Genomic DNA, 15,642 nt, shown 5'->3' on the forward strand with positions numbered 1-15,642 from the left:
TATTCCCTATGGAGACCAACTCCCATAATGTATAATGGAGAAATGATCCATGGGTATCTGGGGCTCTAGGACAGGGGTGGTCAACGGTAGCTCTCCAGATGTTTTTTGCCTACAACTCCCATCAGCCGTAGCCAGCATGGCCAATGGCTGGGGTTGATGGGAGTTGTAGGCAAAAAAAAATTCTGGAGAGCTACCATTGGCCACCCCTGCTCCAGGGGAACTGTTTTTTGAAGTAGAGGCACCACATTTTCAGCATAGGGACCAGGGGGTCCAATTCTATGAGCCCCAAAGGAAGGTGCTCCTATCCTATCCTTCATTATTTCCAATGGAGGGAAGGCATTTAAAAGGTGTGTGGTCCCTTTAAATGTGATTGCCAGAACTCCCTTTGGAGTTCAGTTATGCTTGTCACAGCCTTGCTCCTGGCTCCACCCCCAAAGTCCCCAGCTATTTCTTGAATGGACCTGGCAACCCTATAGCCCACTGTTCTGGAAACCTTCCACCCAGAAGACACATCCTTTTCTCTTTCCACTGGCATCCTTACAACTTGGCACATTCAAGGTTAACAGCCCTTCTGGCTCCCTTTTCACCTCCCCTGGAGTACAAACAGCTTCAATTGCATGATAATGAATCACACCAGGGTCTAGGATGATTGGTAAGCCCCCAGAGGCAGCCAGTCCATAAATCTACAGCCTGCACTTCTCCACTCATTTTTGGGCTATGGGGTATACCTAGCCCTACATCTGTCATGCTCGTTTGCCTGTGACGGGATGGAGGAGGGGGCTGTGTGGGCAGGAAGGGGCACTGCTTTCAGAAGCCCTCATTCAGGTAGGTGTGATTTATCATTTATTTTACCGTGCCTTAATAAAGAGGGAGGCACAAAGAGAAGATTCAGTGCTTTTAAAAAATCCCCAGCAATTCTTCCGTGAGCTTGTGCCGAATACAACTCCCATCTTGTGAACAGAAGTGGTTGCCAACCTCCCGGTGGGAACACAAGGAGGTAAGCCACCGTGCAGAATGTCCCACACACTTCAAAGTACTCCAGACTTGAAATATCCAAAATATCAATTTTTTAAAACAAAATATTTATATAAAAAGTATATATATATGCAGAAACAGAACATACAAGAGCGAGGTAAACCACCTGACAAAATTTGTTACTCTTTTAAAGAACCAGTCCCTCGACTGCAGTTCTCTTGTTTCTTCCCTAACAGGGCTGTGTACGGGATTTCATCTTCGTGTGCACGTCTGTACTTAGGTAGTATAACACGGTGTGATTAAAACACGTCCTCGAACATTTTGTGAGAGAGGCGCCACTTACTGACCATTTTAGGAATTACAATCACGACCCAGACGATTTAAGCTTTTTTATTCTAGAGAAATCTGTACCCTCAGAATATCAGCAGGTGAATGTGGGAAAGTGGTTGGCTCAACAGGAGATGTGCTGGATTTTCCGGCTTAACACGCTTGAACAACAAGGTCTTATTAATGAATGGGACCTATCTTGCTTTTTGTATAAACATTGAACGATGGTCGTGCTTGGTGAGGAATTCTGCTACCTTTATTTATGTAATGGAACTATTGTGAAGATGAATGTTTGTATAAGGTCTAACTAGGTTTGAAAATAGAGGAGCACACGTTGTTTTTTGGATTGTGTCTTTAACAAAACAAACAGGGTGATATCAGATGGTCAGATGGCTTCAAGCCACCCCAAATAAAGCCAGCCAGAAACAGAGTGCCCCGGAGCTTCTAGATGGCGCTTGGAAAAGGGACAGGCCGTGGGTGCCTGGAGAGTGTCTGGAATGCTCACGCGTCCAGTTTACGGCTCCCCGGGCGCTCTTCAGGCACTTCCCAGCTTTCCAGACGGGAAGTGCCCCAGTGAAAAGGCACCACTTTGGACGTGGTGCCTTTTTGAGGCGGGTGGATCAGCCCAGAGGACGGGGTGAGTATGGGATCGGTATGCCCACCAGATGTTGCTGCATGGATGGTTTTTTTCAGGCGCCTTCTGAGGCGTCTCTGGGTTGGCCCAAAGTGCCAGTCTGTTAGGGGCCACAGGGGAGCTAACTAGTTTCACCTGAGATACCTCCATTTTATGCAGGTCAGTAACTGATAGCCTTTTGCAGAGCGGTAGCCCTATGGGAACAATGAGATGATAGCAGTTACAGGCTTGAAGAGTTGTTAAATCCTGCAGCAAAGGTATGCAAGGCATCAGAGGGTTTTATGTTTATAAACTGAGATGACAGTTTATTAAAATGTATTTTATTATTGTTGTTTAGCTTTGGGAAAGCCTTAAATGGTGAAAACGAGGCTTAAGGTTTCTGGAAAAGCCCGTTTGCGTCTTTGAACTTTTATAAGAATTTATCACAAATCAAAGAATCTTCGGACCGGAGTTCACATCTTGACGCAACACGAGGAGGTCCGTCTTCTTCATCAATAATACGGGGGAGCGTGGATAAACGCTGAAGCACAAAGAGGAGATTCAGTGCTTTTTAAAAATCCCCAGCAATTCTTCCGTGAGCTTGTGCAGAATACAACTCCCAGCTTGTGACCAGAAGGGTTGCCAACCTCCAGGTGGGGAGGCAAGCTGCTGTGCAAAACGTCCCACAAACTTCAAAATATTCCAAAGACTTGAAATATCCAAAATATCAATTTTTAAAAACAAAATATTTATATAAAAAGTATATATATATATATATATATATATATATATATATATATATGCAGAAACAGAACATACAAGAGCGAGGTAAACCACCTGACAAAATTTGTTACTCCAGGGGCATTATTTGCCCCATAGGGGGCAGTATGTGTACACAATGGTCGTTTTGCAGAAAACTAGGTGGCAGAGCTCATTAGCGTAACTCACTAGCATATGCTGTCCCACCAGCCAAAAGCAACCCAATGCAAGAAAGGAGACCCCTGGGCAAGCAAGGCCTGCTTGGGTTGGCTAGAGATCCAACCAGCCCAAGCAGGCCTCTCTAACCTGGGGCTCTCCTGGACTGTTCCCCCCCAGTCAAAAGGCCAGCAAGCCACCTGCCAGCCAAAATCACATAAGAAGTGGAGAAAGGGTGGTGCAGACTTCTCCAGGGGTTAATGAGGGCTGCTGGGGGTGTAGCAAAGCCCCTGGTGACTGGCTAGGCTTGCCAATCCCCAGGTCCCAGCGAGAGTTCTTCCACTTTCCCAGACTCCTTCCCGCCCCCAGTCAGTTGGCCGGGAGGGGTGGGGGAAGCCCCGCTCCCAGAGGACAATGTGCCTTTCCACCTCTGGAGGCTTCAGTCCCCGATTGGAAAGGCTTCCTCTTGGGATGGTGTGTCTGTATTACTTTGAAGAAGTTGGCAGCAACTCGTGAGTAAAGAGGCCAATCCCTCGCTTCAGTCTCGCCGGAAACGGGGGGGGGGGGGGGGAGGAAGGGAGGGAAACGTCTGCTGAGCACTTCATTATTCCCTATGTGGAGATTGATTCTCATGGGGTATAATGGGGAATTGATCTGGAGGTTTCGGGGGCTCTGGGGGAGCTATTTTTTGAGGTAGAGGCACCAAATTTTCAGTATAGTATCTAGTGCCTCTCCCCAAAGTACCTCCCAAGTTTCAAAACTATTGGACCAGGGTGTCCAATTCTATGAGCCCCAAAAGAAGGTGCCCCATCCATTATTTCCTATGGAAGGAAGACATTTTAAAAAGTGTGCTGTCCCTTTAAATGTGATGGCCAGAACTCCCTTGGAGTTCAATTATGCTTGTCACACCCTTGTTCCTGGCTCCACCCCCAAAGTCCCCAGATATTTCTTGAATTGGACTTGGCAACCGTATGGCTGGCTGGCTGCCTGCTCTCCTAATCCAGGGATTGTTATGCAGCTGCACCTACTATTCAGTGGACAAGGTAGGTGGATGGGGAGGAGGAAGGGGAACCCTCAGAAAGGTTCAGGAGCTGTGCTCCTGTGAGGTCTTGCTGAATCTGAGGACTGTGTGTATAGAACCCACGCCCAACCCATAAAAATAATCTCATCTAGTTTGACTCTCAGTATGCCTGATTTGCCCTAAACTGGATAGCCTAGGCTACCCTGCTCTCATCAGATCTTGGGAGTTAAGCAGGGTCAGTTCTGCTTGGTATTTGGATGGGGAGACCACCAAAGAACACCAGGGTTGCTATGCAGAAGCAGGCAATGGCAAACCACCCCCAAACATCTCTTTAGGGTTGCCAAGTCCAATTCAAGAAATATCTGGGGACTTTGGGGGTGGAGCCAGGAGACTTTGGGGGTGGAGCCAGGAACAAGGGTGTGACAAGCATAATTGAACTCTAAGGGAGTTCTGGCCATCACATTTAAAGGGACAGCACGCCTTTTTAAATGTCTTCCTTCCATAGGAAATAATGGATAGGGGCACCTTCTTTTGGGGCTCATAGAATTGGACCCCCTGGTCCAATCATTTTGAAACTTGGGGGGTACTTTGGGGAGAGGCACTAGATACTATATTGAAAATTTGGTGCCTCTACCTCAAAAGTTTTTCAAACTTTTGTCACATACCCGAATAGGCTCACTGTCCGCACTTCCTCTCTGTGTCCAAGGGAGGACGCTCCAGCCTCGTCTGAGCCGTCTTTTCTGTACTACTTGATCTTTCATCACCATGTTAGCAAACTAATTTTTCCCCCCAGGACGAGACTTTAATTTCCTCCTATTGATCATGGCCAGGGAAGAAAGGTGAAATGGAGATTTTATTTCCCAGACAATGGCCCCCTTATATGAAATGCCATGATCCTTTTGTGGAAAGCCCAGCCAGTGAAATGAAGGAACTTACTTTGACTTGTTTTGCTACCTTTTCTCATGACAATTTTTGTATTGTATTATCAGCTGCCTAGAATCCTGTAGACAAGGGGGATGAATTACAAAACCTTTACATGCCACTGACGGAGGGGATAAATGCACTCCCTTTGGCACTGGATGGTTCTTTTATAATGGATTTTTTTTTGGGGGGGGGGGGGGTCCCCGTATTTCAGTGGCAGCCGAAAATTATACTTTGTCAGAGTGAACCGATTCCCACTCCAATTCTCCATAGCTGCATTTTTATATACCTTTCCTTTGATAATAGAGCTGTGCATTCTTCACCCATGGGTTGCCAACCTCCAGGTACCTGAGGTACCTCTCCTCCCAAAGTCCCGCCTCCCCACCCAGAGCTGGCAACCCTATTCATTCAATTTGCTCAGCTATTCCTTTGCATTCCCATAGTCAGTTGTATGTGCAATACAAATTAGACTTTCCAGCTCAGGGTTGGAAAATTCCCATCCTGGAGATTTGGGGGTGGATCCTGGGGAAAGTGGGATTTGGGTAAAGATCTCCATGAGGTATAATACTATAGCGTTAAATCCAAGGCAACCATTTTCTCTAATGGAGGTAGAACTACTAGATATTTGTTGTATTTCCAGGAGATTGCTAGGTCCCACCTGGAGTTTGGCAGCCAAAGGGAGGGACAGTGGCTCAGTGGTAGAGCATCTGCTTGGTAAGCAGAAGGTCCCGGGTTCAGTCCCCGGCATCTCCAACTAAAAAGGGTCCAGGCAAGTAGATCTGAAAAACCTCAGCTTGAGACCCTGGAGAGCCGCTGCCAGTCTGAGTAGACAATACTGACTTTGATGGACCGAGGATCTGATTCAGTATAAGGCAGCTTCTTATGTTCATAACCATAATACAGATGCAAAGAAATTTCAGGCATGTTTCGCTTTTCTGGTGACCTTTGTAGATATAATAACAGCTTAATGCATTGGCACATCCCTCAATTTTCATTAGAAGATGTGCAACCACAGGAGTGGCCTCGCACTCTGTCTGTCACCACTCCCCCCTGTCATTGGGTAGCCTCTCTGTGACCTGCCTACTGCCAGCCCTGTCAGGCCAGAACCCCACAGTCAGCCTCTGACTTTTGAAGGAGACAGTTCTCTGCTGTGAGATTCTCCTGGAGCCTTAATGATTATAACTGCCTCTCCTCAGTCAGTCCATCTCCCCCTTCAAAGCAATGCTGCTGCTGTTTTGCCGCCTCCAACTAATACTCCCTGCCAAAGTTGCACTCGCCTAGTATCCAATATTCCAATCTTTAGAACCTGTGTCAAAACCCTCCCTAACCCCTCAACTGTTGCTCAGGATCCCATTGCTACTACCGTGATCTCCACAAAGGAGAAATCAAAGGCCCTCAAGGCATAGCACTTCATTCTTGCTTGTGAGTTCCGAGATAGTGGAGTTTGGAGAGCGAATGGGCCTCAGCAGGATATAATGCCATAGAGCAGTGTTTCCTATTTGCAGGGTCGTGACCTGGTACCAGACCACGGAAGCCTCACTACCGGGTCACAAGAAAAGCCAAAACTAGCTCCGCCCCCAGCAAAGCATGACCTCTGCTCTGCTTCCTTTCTTCCCCCGTCTCTCTGTTGTGCAGATAAAAGCTAGCCTTGAAGACTGACACAGGCTGCAAAGCCTGAGCTCTGTTTGGCTTCCTTCCTTCCCCCATCTCTGTGGTGTGCAGAGAGGAGCTGGGCTGCCTCCCCTTCCTTTTCCCTCTCTCTTAGTGTTGGTCTTGTCAGCCACCAGCGAGCCTGCAGCAAACGTGGACTATTGCACCCTTCTTAAATCTTCGTTCGCGAAGCCAAGCCGAGAGAGAGAGAGAGAGAGAGTGTTTGAGAGAAAAGCTGGCATCCACTGGCACTTTTAGACCCACGAAGTGCTCTTCTTTCATGTGCCTTGCAGTATGTTCTTTTGGGGAGATTTCCCTGGGAGGCCTGGGCGGTAAAGAAGGGTGTGTGTGCTTTTTTTAGCTGGGAGGGGCGGGGAGTGGGCATTCCAGTAGCTATTTTTGTTTACCAAATGACCCCTAGGTAGAATTGTTGCTGGCTGGGGTCATCTGATGGTGAGTAAGGCTTTTTTTTCCTTTGTCCCTCCCTCCCTTCTTTTTTTCTTTCCCTGCACGTGATGCTCTGTCTGTATTCTTGGTGCTGAGTGGGGGGGGGGGCAACAGTGGGAGGGCTTCTAGTGCCCTGGCCCCACTGGTGGACATTCTGGTGCTTTTGGGGCATTGTATGAGAGAAATTTGGACTGGATGGTCCACTGGCCTGATCCAACGTGCCTTCTCTTATATTCTTATGTTCTTTCTTTCCATGTCTGTCTTTCCATGGCTTTCCTTTCCTTTCCTTCCATTTTTACTGGATGAAACTTTTCTGTTCATCATACTGTTGTTGCAGACATAGGAGCTCTGCCAAAGAAAAGTTGGCACCCCCAGCTGTAGCAAGCTGACCTTTCTATGAGATTTCTGTGTGAGTGAGTAAGAGTGAGAGGTGTGGGGCAGAAAGAGATTATTGGAGATTACTGCTGTATATCTCAACAGCATTGGAAGTGATGGTACTATGAACTTGGCAGCATTCTACTGGTCCTGCTTTTAACAGCTGTCTGACAACAAACTTAAACTCCTCCTATAGATATTAAAAAGGATGAAAGAACTTCACTGGCTAAATATCTGCACAACAGGTTGCTTTCTAAGGCATGGGAAACATAGCCAGTAAAAAGCTGCAAGTCCCTCATAAATATCCTTTTTGGGATAACTGCAGAAAAGCTTGTATGAACTACATATAACTTGAAATCAATTCATTTTGCAGTACAATTCTCTGCTACCTTTCACAGCAATTTCCCAGTGTTTCAGCCAAGGAAAAGTATGAAAAATAGCTGTCAAAAGATTTTCTTTTTTTTTTTGTATAAACAATTTTTATTAGTAACATATGGTAGTAGAACTAAATCTACAACTTATAAAAAGTTTAGGATAAAAAAAAATCATCATTCTACCCCACATCTTACTTTCCTTCCACCCCTCCCCCCATTACTTGACCCCCGCCAGTGTTATTTTTTTTGAAAAAACAGATATTAAAGGTACCCTTAACTATCAAGAAAAAATAAAGAATAATAAAAAGAAATATTCCCCCTTCAAAAATTATATTCTTATCTTAAAAAACTTAAAAATCTTAATCATCAAAAATTGTCCAATGTCCTTTTATCTTCCACTCTTTCTCTACATATCTTCTAAATTTCTTCCACTCCCGATTAAAGAGTTCTAAATCACAGTTTCTTAGTTTTCTTGTTAATTTGTCCATTTCACTCCATGACATAACTTTTATAATCCAATCTCATTTTTCTGGTATTTTTTCTTGCTTCCACAACTGCACATACAATGTCCTAGCAGCTGAGAGCAAGTACCAGATTAAAGTTCTATCTTCTTTAGGAAATTTTTCCATTTGTAATCCCAGCAGAAAGATCTCTGCTTCTTTGTTAAATTCATATCCCAGGATCTTAGATATCTCTTGTTGAATCATCTGCCAAAACATTTTCGCTCTTTCACAAGTCCACCACATATGGTAGAAAGAACCTTCATGCTTTTTACATTTCCAGCACCTATCTGGCATCTTATTGTTCATCTTTGCTAATTTTTTTGGAGTCATATACCATCTATACATCATCTTAAAACAGTTCTCTTTGATACTATGACATGTTGCGAGTTTCATAGAGTTTTTCCACAAATATTCCCAAGATTCCATCTTTATTTCTTTATTTACATTAATTGCCCATTTTATCATTTGAGATTTCACAATGTCAAAAGATTTTCTTGAAACCAAGCAAGCTTGGTTGTAGCTTGAGGCAGGGTTCCAGTAGCAGCAGCTGAAGGGAGGGCCTACTAAATGTGTCAGCATATTTAGAGGTAGAGCAGCTGCCAGGGCCCAGTGTGGGTGATACACAGTGCTGGCATTCCTGATGGCAAGGGCAACAGCACTCCCAACTGCATACACTGGCCAGTGCAGTTGAGAAAGGGGTGTGTAGGTAGTGCAGGCAACTGAACATGGGCATTAGGAGTGCTTGCAAGCTGGAGAAGAACACACAAACAGATAGGTGCGTGCATGTGTGGAGGTGGAAAGAGAGGACCGCCCACTTTCCACCCCCATTTTGGCTCAGCATGAGTTTCAGAAAGATTTTTCTGAAAATGAAGTTACTTCAGAAGAAGAGGCAGGTTTGAGGGAGTGCCCTGGAAGTGACATCACAGGAAAAGGTGGAGTTTTGGTTCAGTGTGCCCCAGAAGTGACATCACTTGGCCCTTGACCTGGAAGTGACACCACAGGAAATGACATAATTCCTGTCTCCTGGCTCCACTTCCAAAGTCTCCTGGCTCCACCCCTGAATTTTTAGTGGGCCATGAAGGAGAAGTGTAAAAATGACTGGGCCATGGGAAATAAAAGTTTGGGAAACCCTGCCATAGAGCCCACTCTCCAAAGTAGCCATTTTCTCCAGGAAAACAGATCTCTGTCATCTGGAGATGACAATCTCTGTCAAATGAAGTTGTAATTCCTGCAGATTTCCATCCCTCTCTCCCAGAGATTGGCAACCCTATTTCTGAGTTTCTAGAACAACAGTGTTCTTGTTATGTGCATAGCTCACAGTATCATACATTTTGACAAAAAAAATTGTGCAGTTCTACTCCAGAATCAAATGTATATCTACCAGTGATGTGTGGCTGACTCCACCCAACAAGTGTGTGAGGAAAACGAAGCTCATCATAAGACAGAGAAAAATGCCCGACCCTGATGGTAAATCAGAAATATGGGATTGTTTGAAGAAAACTGTCCTAACAAGGATAGACACTTTTGTTTGATTTTGATTTTTTGTTCTTCAGGCTCACCATGCCTGTTTCATGTTATATTCTGAGATGTCAGTCTCTGAAGGTGGCCACTGACACAGCCCATCCTGTGACTGAAACAAATGCATTGGGGTGCGGAGACAAGGAAATGGGCCTTGGTTGGCCGTCCAGTCATTTTTCTCTGCTGGTGCCACTTCACGCCACCCTTGACTTTGATGAATAGGCTTTGGAATAAAATGTTAACCTAACGGGGGCTCTTTGGGCTAGGCTGCTGCCCCCCACCCCGGCCTCCTGCTGACCTCGCCTCAGAAATATGGGAGAAAAACACACACAGAGGTTTTGTGTCTCCCTGCAGCCGGTCTCCTCACGGCTTTTGATTAATGGGTGGAAGGGCCCAGCTCCTACCTCATGGCATCTCTCCCAACTGCAGAAAAATAAGCAAAAAGTCACGAAATGTGACACAGAAAAGAAAAGTCTCCCAATCTATGGTGAGTGGAAAGAAGGTGGTGGTGGTGGGGGGTAGAGGCCTGGAATCCATAAGATGGGATGGGCCCACAACCTCACTCTTGAATCAAATAAATAACAAGTTCTGGGAGCAGTCACAGAACTCAAGCAGTGGGCCTGACATGTTCACATAAACAGGCCCCGATCCTCGTTTAGTCATATATCAGGTTCTACATAGAGTTACATAGAAACATAGAGCTGGAAGGGACCTCAAGGGTTATCTAGTCTAACACTCTCCACAGTGAGGGAACATTTGCAACTTTTTCTCACCCCCCTCCTGGTAGGGTTGCCAGGTCTGTGTTGGAAAACACCTGGAGACTTTGGGGATGGATATAGGAGAGGGCAGGGTTTGGGGTGGGGAAGCACCTCAGCATGGTACAATGCTACAGAGTCTACCCTTAAGAGCAGCCATTTTCTCCAGGGGAGCTGATCTCTGCCAGCTGGAGATCAGTTGAAAAATCTAGAGATCTCCAGGCTCCACCTGGAGGCTGGAAACCCTACCACCTGGCAACCCCTGCCATTTACCTCCTCTACTCCACTGAAACACAGTTTACACATTTGGGGTTTCATTGCAGTTCAAAACCATCCCTTTTCCCCCAACATAACACAAAGTTCTGGGGTCCATGGAAGCTCGGCACTACTTTGTGATGTTTTGGTTGGCTCTGATAAAGGTCTTACTCCATGGTTGCCTTGTGTATAGCATAGATGGCCATCTGACAGTAATGAGGAATTTAGGGGGAGGTATTTGTGAGTTTCCTACATTGTTCAGGGGGTTGGACTAGATGACCCTGGAGGTCCCTTCCAACTCTAGGATTCTATATAGGAAGCCTTGGCTATCTCAATGTTCCAGAGAAGGATACTCATTCCAACCAGATGTTCACTGGTTCTTCAGCTAGTTTTGAGTCCAGTAGCACCTTATGGAGCAAGAAAATTTTCAGGGTACAAGCTTTCAAAAGCCCAGGGCTTTTTTTTGAGCAGGAATGCAGTTCTGGCTGGCTTAGTGCCAGGGGGAGCGGCCTAATATGCAAATGAGTTCCTGCTGGGCTTTTTCTACCAAAAAAGCCCTGCAAAAGCCCACTGAACTTGAATCAAACTGCTGTACTGCAGACCAACATAGATGCCCTCTGAACTGGCTCTTCAGAGATATGATTATACAGAGCCAAACTGGCATTTGTATCAACAAGCATGCACAGGAAATACCTGCATAGGGTCGCCAGCTTTAGAGTGGGAAAATACCTGGAGATTTGGGGGTGGAGCCTAGAGTGGGAGGGCTTTGGGGAAAGGAGGGACCTCAGCAGAGTATATTGTAGGGATGCCAGCCTCCAGGTGGGGTCTGGAGATCTCCCGCTTTTACAACTGATCCCCAGCTGGCAAAGATCAGTTCCCCTGGAGAGAATGGCTGCTTTGAAAGGTGGGCTCTATGGCATTGTATCACCCTTCCCCAAACCCCACCCTCTCCTGGATCCACTGCTAAAGTCTACAGGAATTTTCCAACCCAGACCTGGAATCCCTAGTACAATGCCATAGAGTCCACCATCCAAAGCAGCCATTTTCTCCAGGGGAACTGAGCTCGGCCATCAATTGTAATAGTGGGAGATCTCTAAATGCCACCTGGATGTAGCCTTGTTGGGCCTCTTAGGCCTTGACTGGCTTGTCACCCAACCCTCCTGATGGCTGACATGCCTGGAGGATGCAGCCGTCTGTGCTGACAACTGCTTTGTCCCCACATGACGGATGGCTTTGTGGCCTGAGTCCAGCCATTGTCCGCAGGGCCGGTGGCCCTTGCCTGGGCGATCTTTATCTCTTCATTGGCTATTCAGGCTCTTTAGAAAGGTGATGGTTGGAGGAGTGTATGCTGCATCCAGTCTATTGTGTTTTCTGCACAGAGGAATCTCCAGGCTGGGTCAAGCCAACAGCCGCCTGCCGTCCAGAGAGGTCTGAGGAAGAGCTCTTCTGTTTACCGATGACTGTGGGGCATTCTCTTCTTATCTGTGAGGGGAAGGCACAGATAAAGAGTCTTTCCTTAGCCAAACAATTGGCTCGATGGGCCTTGTGGAAGCCTTCATGTAATTACGATCCTTTGGCCGATCACGGCCCTATCTTGTAAATCGACTATCCATCACCGTCAGTTAGACCTCGTGTCCTTTCGGAATTAGCCAAGCAAACCACGAGCTCATTTTCAGGGTATCTTGGCCCTGCAGGAGGGACAAAAGGAACCTCAGACGACCCTGTCTTCTTTCCTCTTCTCTCCTGCTTTTTCTCTATTATTTCCCGTCCTCTTATTCTTAGGCCCTCTCACTGTAGCTTCTAAAGCAAACACTGACTGGCTGAAGCTGCAGTGAATAGAAAAGGAAGTTCATGAAAAGGTGGGATAGCAGCAAGAGTCAGAGAGGAAGAGAAGTCAGAATGTCAGACAGGGATCTGGGAGACCCAGGTTCGAATCATCTCTCACTCTGCCACAAAAGCTCCCTGGGTGGTCTTTGGCCAGTCACTCTTTGTCAGACTAACCTTTTCCTCACAGGGTTGATGTTATGAAGATAAAATGGAGACGGGGAGAACACTGCTGTAAGCCATGTTGGCTAGGGTTGTTGACCTCCAGGTGGCGCCTGGAGATCTCCCGCTATTACGTTTGATCTTAATAATAATAAGTTTTTATTTATACCCCGCCCTCCCCGCCAAGGCAGGCTCAGGGCAGCTTACAAAGTATGATATAATATCATGGTATAACAATAAACAGATAATAAAATCAATAAACAACAGCATAGATACAATATATAAATTAATATTAAATTAAGCTATTAAAATTAAGCTAAAAACAATACAATGGTGCTACAATCTCTGTTTATCCAAGATAACGTAATATTAGTTCTGGTTCCATCTTAAAAGGCTAATTGGAAGAGGGCAGTTTTGAAGAAGAAGAAGATGAAGAAGATATTGGATTTATATCCTGCCCTCCACTCCGAAGAGTCTCAGAGCGGCCCACAATCTCCTTTACCTTCCTCCCCCACAACAGACACCCTGTGAGGTGGGTGGGGCTGGAGAGGACTCTCACAGCAGCTGCCCTTTCAAGGACAACCTCTGCCAGAGCTATGGCTGACCCAAGGTCATGCTAGCAGGTGCAAGTGGAGAAGTGGAGAATCAAACCCGGTTCTCCCAGATAAGAGTCCACACACTTAACCACTACACCAAACTGGCTCTCCAGTTTGGTGTAGTGGTTAAGCTCTTCCGCAGGCCTTACGGAACTGATTGAGATCCCGTAGGGCCCGCACCTCTTCCGGCAGCTGATTCCACCATTGGGGTGCTTTTATGGAGAAGGCCTGCTCCCTGGTTGTTTAAGTTTGGCCTCCTTAGGCCCAGGGATTTCCAAAAGATTTTGTGAGCTGGAGCACAGTGCTCTCTGGGGAACATATGGAGAGAGGCGTTCCCTAAGGTAGGCAGGTCCTCGGCCATATAGGGCTTTAAAGGTAATAACCAGCACCTTGTAACGAACCCAGTATACAATTGGCAGCCAGTGCAGTTCCCGCAGCCTAGGCCGCACATGTTCCCACCGAGGTAGTCCCACCAGCAGCCTGGCTGCCACGTTCTGCACTAGCTGCAGTTTCCGGGTTCGGTACAGGGGCAGATGACCAAGATCAATTCCCTTGGAGAAAATGGCTGGTTTGGAAGGTGGACTCTGTGGCATTATACCCGGCTGGGATCCCTTCCCTCACAAGGCTCCACCCTAAAAATCTCCAGGTATTTCCCAACACAGAGCTGGCAACTCTAGTTGGGTCCCCACTGGGGATAAAAACATGGTATAAAAATGTCTACATAAAATAAAAAAAAGTAGGATTCCATTTCTTTCCTCCTGAAGTTAAAACACCACCACCACCACCAACATATGGGGTATAATTTTGAACTGAAAAAACAACCCTAGCCAAGTAACCATTCTCTATGCACATTTTTATACCTGGATATATCCTGTCCAAGGTTGCTTTAGGCTGAAAAACAAAATGCTCCACCTTCAAATCCCTGCACGTGGCAATTTTTTTTTATTCTGCTCTTCTAAGCTCCCTCCCTCCCTCCCTTACAACATTAAAACAACATTAAACGAACCGCATCAAAACAAACAGCATCATAAGTACAAAAAAAATGTCACATGAAATCAAAAGACCGTAATCCACACAACTGGCAATAAACCAGTAATCTACTAAGAAATCTACTAGAAAGGCTTGACATTAGAAAGGGTACTTGTGGTTTTCAAATCTCTAAGCTGCTTTGAGCAGATGTGGTAGAAAAAAAGCAAGAGCCTAGTAGCACCTTAAAGACTAACACAACATGTGGCAGGCAGGGAATGAGGCTCCATGAGTCATTGCTCACTTCTTCAGATACTCACAAAAGCTCATCCCCTGTCACAAGTTTTGTTAGAACAATTTCCCACTTTCCTTACGCCGCTCTCACGCTCCTCTTCTCCGCGGGGCTTCTGTTGGATTTCACAGTATCTGCCCCGGGGCTGCAACTAGCTTCACCTTTTTCGCTCGGCAAACAGAAACCAGTTTTTAGAGGATCTTGCTTGCTGTGCGAAAAAGGCGGAGCAAGTTGCAGCCCCGGGGCAGATACTGTGAAATCCAACAGAAGGCCCGCTGAGGAGCGTGAGAGCGGCGTAAGGCTAGTGGGAAATCGGTCTCAGTCCTTAAAGTGCTACAGGACTCTTGCTCTTTTCTGGTGCTACAGACAGGCTACCCTTCTTGAGCAGAGATGGTGACATAAATACAGCCACCTTAATAGCAAACTACATGTAGTAAGCCATCATCAACCTTTTTACAGATTTCATTTAAAATGTCAGACTGATGTCTTGGTATGATTTGAGCGGTTTTTATTTTGCAGGGACTATTGCGCCTATCTGTTGGCAAGTCTGGGCGTAATATGAAAGGATCCCACTTGTGTGTGAAGTTCTGCCTTACAGCCAGGCTTCTGGCAATGATAATGTACTGGGTAAGTCTACATACAATCCTGACAGAATATGTTTTAGTCTTTGTTCTTTGGAAGGCTGTTCTGGGGGCCTCCAGGTTTTTGGCTACGCACATTTTAGCTGCAATGTATAGGTTTAGGAACAGATCCTTTCTGGCCCTAATTTGGGCCACTATATTCAGAATGAAGATCCAGGGTCATCAGCATAAGCCAAGCCTGCAGTTTATGAAATTGCTTTATGAAGCAATGCCATTTTACATTTTAGCAACCACTGAATAAAACTATTTAGATGATGCATGTTTTGGTTTAGACCAGGGGTGGCCAACGGTAGATCTCCAGATGTTTTTTGCCTACGACTCCCATCAGCCCCAGCCAGCAATGGCTGGGGCTGATGGGAGTCGTAGGCAAAAAACATCTGGAGAGCTACCATTGGCCACCTCTAGTTTATACTATTGTTGGCCTAATTATTTTCTCGTATGACATTTTATATTTGAATGCTTTTCGACCTACATCTTGTGTATTTATTTTAAAATGTTTGTTTTATTGGGAT

Source organism: Heteronotia binoei, chromosome 11 (assembly GCF_032191835.1).
Source record: "Heteronotia binoei isolate CCM8104 ecotype False Entrance Well chromosome 11, APGP_CSIRO_Hbin_v1, whole genome shotgun sequence".
NCBI classification, from domain to species: Eukaryota; Metazoa; Chordata; class Lepidosauria; order Squamata; family Gekkonidae; genus Heteronotia; species Heteronotia binoei.